Genomic DNA, 8642 nt, shown 5'->3' with positions numbered 1-8642 from the left:
CTTCCACGCCAACAGGCCTCTGTCACCTTTGATCTCAAGGCTTCTGGAGGGCTTAGGGGGTGGGGGTGGGGCGGGGGGAGAACGGTGAGAACACCCATCAGCCTCCCTCCCACACATCTCCACGGAGTTGTTGAAATAGATTCTTCATCCATGTAGGGCTCTGAGGTTTACAAAACTTTTCACAAGTTTGGGCTTGTTGGAGCCTTAGCACTCTGAGTTTTGTGGGTAGCCCCATCTTACAGAAGAAGAAAACTGAGGCCGGGCCCAGTGACAGGGCTTGCCCAAGGCTACACAGTGAGTTAGAGGCAGAGGCCAGACTTGAAAGCAGGGCCTTGAATCCCAGTTAGATGCTTTTCTCACAGAGGGGCGACTGAGACTCAGAGATGTGCAGTGACTTGCCCGAAGTCACACAGCAGGAAGGAGCAGAGGCTTTGAGGGAAGCCAAAGCCCGGATATTACACCCCAAACCTTCTCCACTGTACCAGGTTGCTGCCCGGTATGCCAGAGGTTGTTCACAGTGGGCCTTAGGAAGGTGTCACGCACGGGTGACCAGAGACAGGACCAGATGAGCAGAAGTGGTCTGGGGCACAGGAGGAAGCCTTCCTGGAGGAGGTGATCCAGAGCTAAGAGCTCAGGGACAAGTAGGAATTAACCAGTGAAGCACTGGGAGAGGGTGATGCAGGTAGAGTAAACTGTGGAGGTAGGAAACCGAGTGATGTTGTAAGGAGGAACCATGAGCAATTTGGTGTTATTGGGGCGTGATGTAGGGTGCTGAAGAGATCTCCAGGGCCTTGTAAGGCAGTTCCAGGAGTGGGGATTTTAAGTTGAGGGTGATGGGGAGACACTCAAGACTCTAAAGAGGAAGAGATGTGATTACATTGCCCCGAACAGAAGTCACTGGTAGAGGCAGGCCCAGAACTCGGGCCTCTTGACTCCCAGCCTAGAGCTATGGGGAGACAGGAGACATCCTGGCAAAGTTGGGAGGGCGCTCAGCTTGCCTTGGGGCCTCAAGGTGCCTACTCCGCCCTGACTCCCTACAGCTGCAGGAGAGCTGCCTCCATGGGGAGCTCTGGGTCCCGGCCCACTGAAGTGTTGGGCGGGGCTGGGGTTGGGAAAGGTAAGAGAGGACAGGGACCAGCTCACCAGACCTTTCTCCCGTTAGCACTGGGCCACCTGGGTGTGCTGGGCATGGTGGCTGCGTCGGGCCTTCCTGGAACCTGACCCTTGCCTGTCGTGCCCCAGGTGGCCACCATGGCTCTGTTGCTGGGCTGTGGCAGCTGCCACCACTGTTGACAAAGCTGTTGGTCCAGCAAGGAGCAAGTCTAGAATCCCCCAGTGGTCTGGGCTGTGAGGGCACCTGAGACCAGGCTCGGTCCCATTCCCAAAGCGACTCAGCCACCCTATGGCCCCACTGGTGAGCACCAGTGGACACGAGAGGTGGCTCCGCGTGCTGCGGAGGTGGCGGCCTGTGTTCCCTCGCTCACTCTCTCACAGTGGACGTAAGGCCTACTAAGGGCCTATGACATTGCACAGGCCTGTGGCCTACAGACTGGGTCAAAGGCCAGTGGGCAGCCGTCTGGAGCCTCCAACAGACCCCACGATTAGCAAGAGGGGAAACTTAATTTTTTAAGTGAAGGCAAACCCAGTTCTCCCCTCTAAAGGGCCTAGAAGCTGTGACATCCTGGTAGCAATGAGCACATCCAGCCCCCAGATCTTGGTTCCTAAACACCACTCTCTAATAAAAGGAATCAGAGCTCCTTAGAGAAATGACTGATTCCAGGGCCGAGGCAGGGAAAAATGCAAGATGAGTCTGGAGCATCTTGCAGTGCTAGAGAGTAGGGAAATGCTCAAAAAATAAACAGGTGGTGGGATATCAGAACAGGAGCCAACCTGAAAGAGATCCCAATGGCCAAACCTAAACCAGGGTGAGCAATGGAGCAAATAACAGAATTAGATTATCATCCAAAGTATAAAATAAATATCCATGAGTCCGTACTGATATAATGATTGAAGAAATAAATAAATGGGGGAGACTAGACACATCTCCCTTACAGAAGAATTTCAAATAATTCATGTAGGTTTTCCCCCTCCAGGAGGTGGAGCTTAGTTCCCCCACTTCTCTGAGTGTGGACTGGACCTAGTGAAACCCTCCAAAGAAAGGAAATATAAAAAGGGTTTAAAAAAAAAGAAAGAAAAAGAAAAAAATGTTTACAGTAGAGAAACCTGGCAAACACCACCATAACTAGGTTAACATCATCAGTGAAAAAACAAACAAACAAACCCAGGAATATGTTGCTTGAATTTGATTGGATGTCAGCAAACACACAGGAGTTACCAGGTGCCACCCACTGCTCCAAGTGCTTTGCCCATATTTATTCATTTAATCTTTCCAGCAACCCTTCGAGGTAGGTACCATCATTATCCCATTTTATAGATTTGAACAGTGAGGCACAGGGAGGTTAAGTAACTCTCCAGAGCCACTGGCTCAGGTACAGAAGGAGCAGGAGATGAGCCCAGGCGGTCTGGGGCCTTGACAAAATGCTTTTCCGTTTGCCACCTTCAACTGCCAAGACAGGACCTTCTCCTCTCTCTGCTATAATGGGCACCTCCGGAAACTGAGGCCACGTAACCTGCCCAAGGTCTCCAAATACCACAGGGGCCCAACGCCCCAGGCACCCAGATTGGAGTGGGGAGGGGAGAGGTTGGAGACTGTTTGCTGCTTCCTCCCGCTCTGGGCCATGCTGGGCATTGGGGCGGTAGGGATGAATAAGGTCCTTCTCTGCCCTCAAGGAGCTCTTAGCCAGGCAGGGCCAGCAGTGGCAACACAGCAGGACTCAGGCCAAGAAGGAGAGGAGCTGGGTATCATAGGAGCCAGAGGGGGGCACCTGACTCAGCCTGGAAGGTTCAGGCAGGCTTCTTGCAAGAAGAGAAGCCATCCAAGTTGAGGCCAAGGTCAAGAGGGAGTCCATCAGGTGAGGGGGAGAGAAGGGTCCCCAGAAGAGCTTGTCCCTGCCCTCCATACTCCAGACCTTTGTGAGTGGGGCCTGAGTCTCCCTCATTTGACCAGGACAAGCCCTGCGCTGGTTCCAAGGCCACCCTGGCCCCTGACTGTTGCACCACGAGCAGCCCTATGTCGCCAGCCCTGCTCTCGTTCCCACCCCAAGCAGAACCTTCATCTCTGGCCTCAGTCATCTCAGCTGGGAAGTGGGCCTGCAGCCCACTGCACTCCCTGGGCTCTGAGCTGCAGGGGCCTTGGCAGCCCTCTGATGCACCCAACAAAGCCCTAAAGGAGGCGAAGGCAGCAACTGCAAGGACGCTGGGTGGGGAGTTGCCCTCTTTCTCTTCTGCTCCCGGTCTGGATGGCAAGTCAAAACTATCACCAGGTACCGGCCTTGGGTCTTCTAGTTAATTAGTAAATCGTAGAGGAGTGGGCAAGCCCTCTGCCCCTCCTCCTCACCCCATTCCCCACCTTTAGCTGTGGCCCAGGGCTGAGGGTAGGGCCTGGTACACAACAGATGCCGCTAGAACAGGGGTTGGATGCTTGCGGTGTGTAAAGTGCTTGCGTTCTCACGTCTGGTCTTCTGTGCCTTTGCGCATGATTGCCATGCCTTCGTGGCCCCCTCCCCAGAACAGTGTTTGGCACCCACTAGGCCCTCAATAAATATTTGCTCAATAAACGAATAATGAAGGAGAGAGGGGCCACGCTTTTGGGATCTGGGGGCTCAGTGGAGCCATATGGAGGCAGATTATTCAATATCCCCACGTGTGGGTTGTGTCCGGGAGGCATGCTATGCAGATGGCCTCAGCTCTCGCTGACTGGCCAGGACCACGCATGCAAGCAGTAAAGGAGAAGGGATTGAGCATTTCTGAGCACCCACTATGTGCCAGTCAGTGTGCTAAGCCCGAGACCCACATTGTCTTATTGAAAGATCACAATGACTCTGCAAGGCATGGATTATCCCCATTATACAGATGGGGACACTGAGGCTCAGCGAGGTTATGGTAGCAGACCAAGATCCCACAGCCAGGAGGTGACAGAGCAGAATATGAGACAAGGGCTATCTCATCCCACTGCCTGCTGCTGAGTGACATCTGGGAGTTTGTGGGGTTCTTAGGAAGCAGGGCAGCAGGAAGACCCTTGACTAGAAGTAAAAGGGAGCTCTGTCACCTCCTGATGACCTTGCTGTGGGACCCTGGTCGCGTCCCTTGGGGCGCTGCATCTCGGTTTTTCCATTTGTCATATGGAGGGTGCAAGGAAGTCCATCCAGGCTGGGCTGAGGGGCTCCTGCTCCCCAACCATAGATTGCCCACCCCCACTCCTGGCACCCTCTCCCCAGGCAGCTCCAGGCAGCCGGCCCCACTCCAGCCCCTCAGGGTCTGGCTTTCTAATGCAAACCTTATCAGCTATTCTCTGTTGGCAGAACCAGACTGGGGTTTCTGGGAAGCCACGGCTGCATCCCCCCTGCCAGGGGCCCCATTTCCGCAGCCTCATCACATTCCCCAGCGGCCTCGGCAGCCTGGATGGACGGATGCAGTTTCCACTCTGGTCTGGCAGCCAGGCAGCTGCGTGACCAGGTCTCCCGCTGGGCGGAGGGGTCCTTCCCCCAGGGACCAAGCCTCGGGGCCAGGCAAACCAGTCCCAGCATCTGGGCCCAGACAGTTACACTCCAAAGCCCCAGGACGTCTCCACACGCCTCTTCCCCCAAACTCCACACCTCTGCCATTGCTCCTTCCAGACACCCCAACCTGTTCGCAATTCCCCATCTGAGCCCTCCCCCATCTCTGCACAGACTCCCCTCCTTCATTTATGCTTGAGGAAACTGCACTCACTCTTCCAGGCCCAACTCAAGTTCTCCATCCTCCAGGAGACCTCCAGAACCATTCCTGCTACCATCTGATTTAGGAAAAACCAGCCCCATTCTCCCATGCGGCTTCAGCACATGGACCACAGTGGGGCTGGAATGACATTCAAGGTGGGTCCATCTGTCCCTCACTAGCTCCTCTGAGCAAGTGAGGGACAGAAGTTCCCTCCGTATCCCTTTCTTCAAGAACTCCATGAACTGGAACTGTTATCATCTACCCCATGGGCAGGGGGACTGTGTACCCCATTTGCCCATGATAACTTACTTGGTCACCCTACCGTGGGGTATACAGAAGGGAAAGGCTTGCCCAAAGCCCCGCAGCTGGCAAGTGGCAGAGTCAGGATCAGAACCTGGTACGTTGGCCCAGAGCCCTGCTCCCCGCTGATGGGCTTCTTTTCTTTCTTTTTGAATCTTTTTTTTTTTTTTTTACATCTTTATTGGAGTATAATTGCTTTACAATGGTGTGTTAGTTTCTGCTTTATAACAAAGTGAATCAGTTTTACATATACACATGTTCCCATATCTCTTCCCTCTTGCGTCTCCCTCCCCCCCACCCTCCCTATCCCACCCCTCCAGGCGGTCACAAAGCACCGAGCTGATCTCCCTGTGCTGTGCTGCTGCTTCCCACTAGCTATCTATTTTACGTTTGGTAGTGTATGTATGTCCATGCCTCTCTCTCGCCTTGTCCCAGCTTACCCTTCCCCCTCCCCATATTCACTGATGGGTTTCTGAGTGAACGAGACTAGGCTTTCTCCAGGGCCTACTCTGTGCCACCCACTGCCTGGACCTCTTTCCCACACACCCTTGGCATGACCCACCAGCTTCCTCTGACCTTTCAACACATGCATCACAGCCTCAGAGAGGATCCCCCATCACCCAACTTAAAGGTACCCACGACCCCCACCATATCTCCTTCATGCACTTTTTTTAAAACTAATTTATTTATTTATTTATTTTTGGCTGTGCTGGGTCTTCGTTTCTGTGCGAGGGCTTTCTCTAGTTGCAGCAAGTGGGGGCCACTCTTCATCGCGGTGCGCGGGCCTCTCACTATCGCAGCCTTTCTTGTTGCGGAGCACAGGCTCCAGACACGCAGGCTCAGTAGCTGTGGCTCACGGGCCCAGTTGCTCCGCGGCATGTGGGATCTTCCCAGACCAGGGCTTGAACCCGTGTCCCCTGCATTGGCAGGCAGATTCTCAACCACTGCGCCACCAGGGAAGCCCCCTTCATGCACTTTTGACTCTTTGCAGCTACAGGCTCACATGATGTGATAATCGTCTGTCATAGATGCCACCTCCTGCCCGCCAGCCAGTTCCATGAGGGCAAGGGCAGGCCTGTTTTGTGGCTCCTGGATCCCCAGACCTGACTCCTGTGGGCTGCCCTCACGTATTTAATGTAGGAATCGGTGAATGGTTCTTGGTACTAGGGAAAGGGTAGGTAGTGGGAGAATCCAAGTGGTCCCCTCACAGAACCCCCCACCCCCCAGTCTGCCTGGGGAGAGACACTCATGGAAACAAGAATACTCAAAAGTTCAGTGCTGTGTGCTATGACCCAGAGAAAGAGCAACTTGGTCAGTCTGGGGTGGGTCAGGGAAGGCTTCCTGGAAGAGGCAGCCTCTAACCTGACTTGAAGGATGAGGTGGTAAGTTCATCTCAGAAGCCAAAGGACAGCCAGTGTGGCTGGCCTTCTGAGATGGTCTCGTTGGCCTGCTAGGGATTTAATTTCGATCCCGAGGGTGGCACCAAGGAGCGGATTCTTAACATGGGGGGCGGAGGTTGGGCAAGAAAAATCTCAACTTTTTTTTTTTTTTCAGGATTGTGTTGTCCCCTTGTAAAATTTTTTGCCTGCCGTTTGTAAGACCAGAGCCACTGCCTGCCTGGCCCTGCAGGGCCTGCTCTCCAGAACAGGACTGTGTCCCGGAGGATGCAGGTGTCCCGGTCCCACACCCTTCCCACCACATCCCCAGCCATCTGTGTGGGAAGGTCCATTGTGGTGGCCTCTGACATCACGGCGGGGGGTAGCATGATGTCACAGGGCCTCATTGTGGCCATGGAGAGGGAGGTGCCCCCCCCCAGAGGCCCGCTCCCCACCCCCTGCCCAATCCCATTAAGCACGGGCTGGGGACAAAGGAAGGCGCTTTGTACTTTAACCCTGTCTGAAGCGAGTCACTGGCTGCAGAGGGAGGGGACAGCAAGAGGTTTTGCATTCCAAAGCCTGCCACCTCCCCTAGCTGTGTCTCCAGGTCGGGCTGGAGGCCCTGCTGCCACCACCAGTCGCTGCCTCCATGCCCCCAGGGCTCCTCGCTGGGCTCCCAGCAAGTAGGACAGCAGAGATAAAGAGAGTCCAGGCCCTGCACCTCCCGCACCAGGTCGCCCTCAGCTCTGGGGCCAGAACCTGTGAGGAGGAGGCTAGAGGCAGAAAACCCTCCTGGACGCCTGACATGACAGTCACCCTGAGATGAGGATGGGAGGCCCTGGGGGCTCCAGGGGGCCCCGGGCGGGGCAAAGGAGCAGAGTCAGCTGGAGTCAGATGGCAGAAGTCCCTGAAAGACAGACCTGGGGGAAGCAGTCTCTGCGCACAGATGGAGGACCGAGGCCTAGAGAGGGACAGAGCTTGTCACCCAGCAGCGTCTGTGAACATTTATACAACGCCTACTGAGAGCCATACTAGTCCGTGCTGTGGCTTGGTCGTCTGATCCTTGAAACCCTGGATGGTGGTAGCCAGCACCAACCCCAGGCCTGGCCACTTTGGACAGGGACTCAGGGGTCCCTGAAGGAGGAGGGGGCAGGACTCCTGAGGCTCAAGCTCTGGGGTCAGAGGACCAGGTTTGCAGTTCCTCCTCGGCCACTAACTTGCTTGCTCTCCCTTACTGAGCCTCCGTTTACACATCCATAGAATGGAACTAACTGCACCCCTCTCAGGGGTTGTCCTGAGGGCTGGACGAGACAGTATGAGCACCCAGAACTCTCCTCCAAATCATTAACCCACCCTCACCGCACCCTCAGCTGGAGGTGGGGGCAGGGAGTCCCTAGGCCTGGCACCCCTGCCCCACCTCCGTCTCTCCTTGGGTTTCAACCCTCCGCCAAGCTCTTCCAGGCTGGCATCTGGAACCTGTCTGGGGCCTCGACTGTCGGCTGGGGACACCTAGGTGGGGGTAGGTACAGCTCCAGGAGAGGCCTCGGCAGCACCCCTACTGCCTCCCAAGTGGGTTTCTCCATCCTTGGCAGAGTGCCTGGGCATGCAAAGAGGCCAGGAGTAGCTTGGTTTCAGACAACAAAGTCCTGTTTCTCCCCAGCCTGAAGAATGCCCGGCACCCCCTCCTGCCCCCGCCCCATCAATATCTATTACCGAGGCCTAGCGTTCACTCCATGGGGCCCAGGCTGGGCACTGGCTCTGCCCTGAGTCTCTGGGCAGCGCTGGCCCCTTACAGTGTGAGAGTGCCACTCCCGCCCCTCAGCAGCCTCCCCTGCCCACCATCTCACACACACACACTCGCACGAGCACACACACACACACACACACAAACACACACACATACATGTGCACGAGCACCAAACAGCCCAGCCCTTGGGTCGGAGCCCTGAGCCCAGTCCAGAATCCGAGGCAGTCTGGGGCAAAGATGTCTGCAGCAGGCTATGAAGGAAGAAGGGCCCACAGAGTGTGAGCGCCCTGCCTCACCTTGCTCTTCCTGTGTCTTTGCACTTGATGATGTTGTTAAAAATATCCAAACTTGGCAAAGCAAGAAGTCACAGCCCCACCCACGCCTGCCCTTATTTTTTGAAT

The sequence above is a fragment of the Phocoena sinus genome, chromosome 1 (genome assembly GCF_008692025.1).
Source record: "Phocoena sinus isolate mPhoSin1 chromosome 1, mPhoSin1.pri, whole genome shotgun sequence".
Taxonomy (NCBI): Eukaryota; Metazoa; Chordata; class Mammalia; order Artiodactyla; family Phocoenidae; genus Phocoena; species Phocoena sinus.
The sequence above is the reverse complement of the archived record's forward strand: the minus strand, read 5'-3'. Positions refer to the sequence as shown.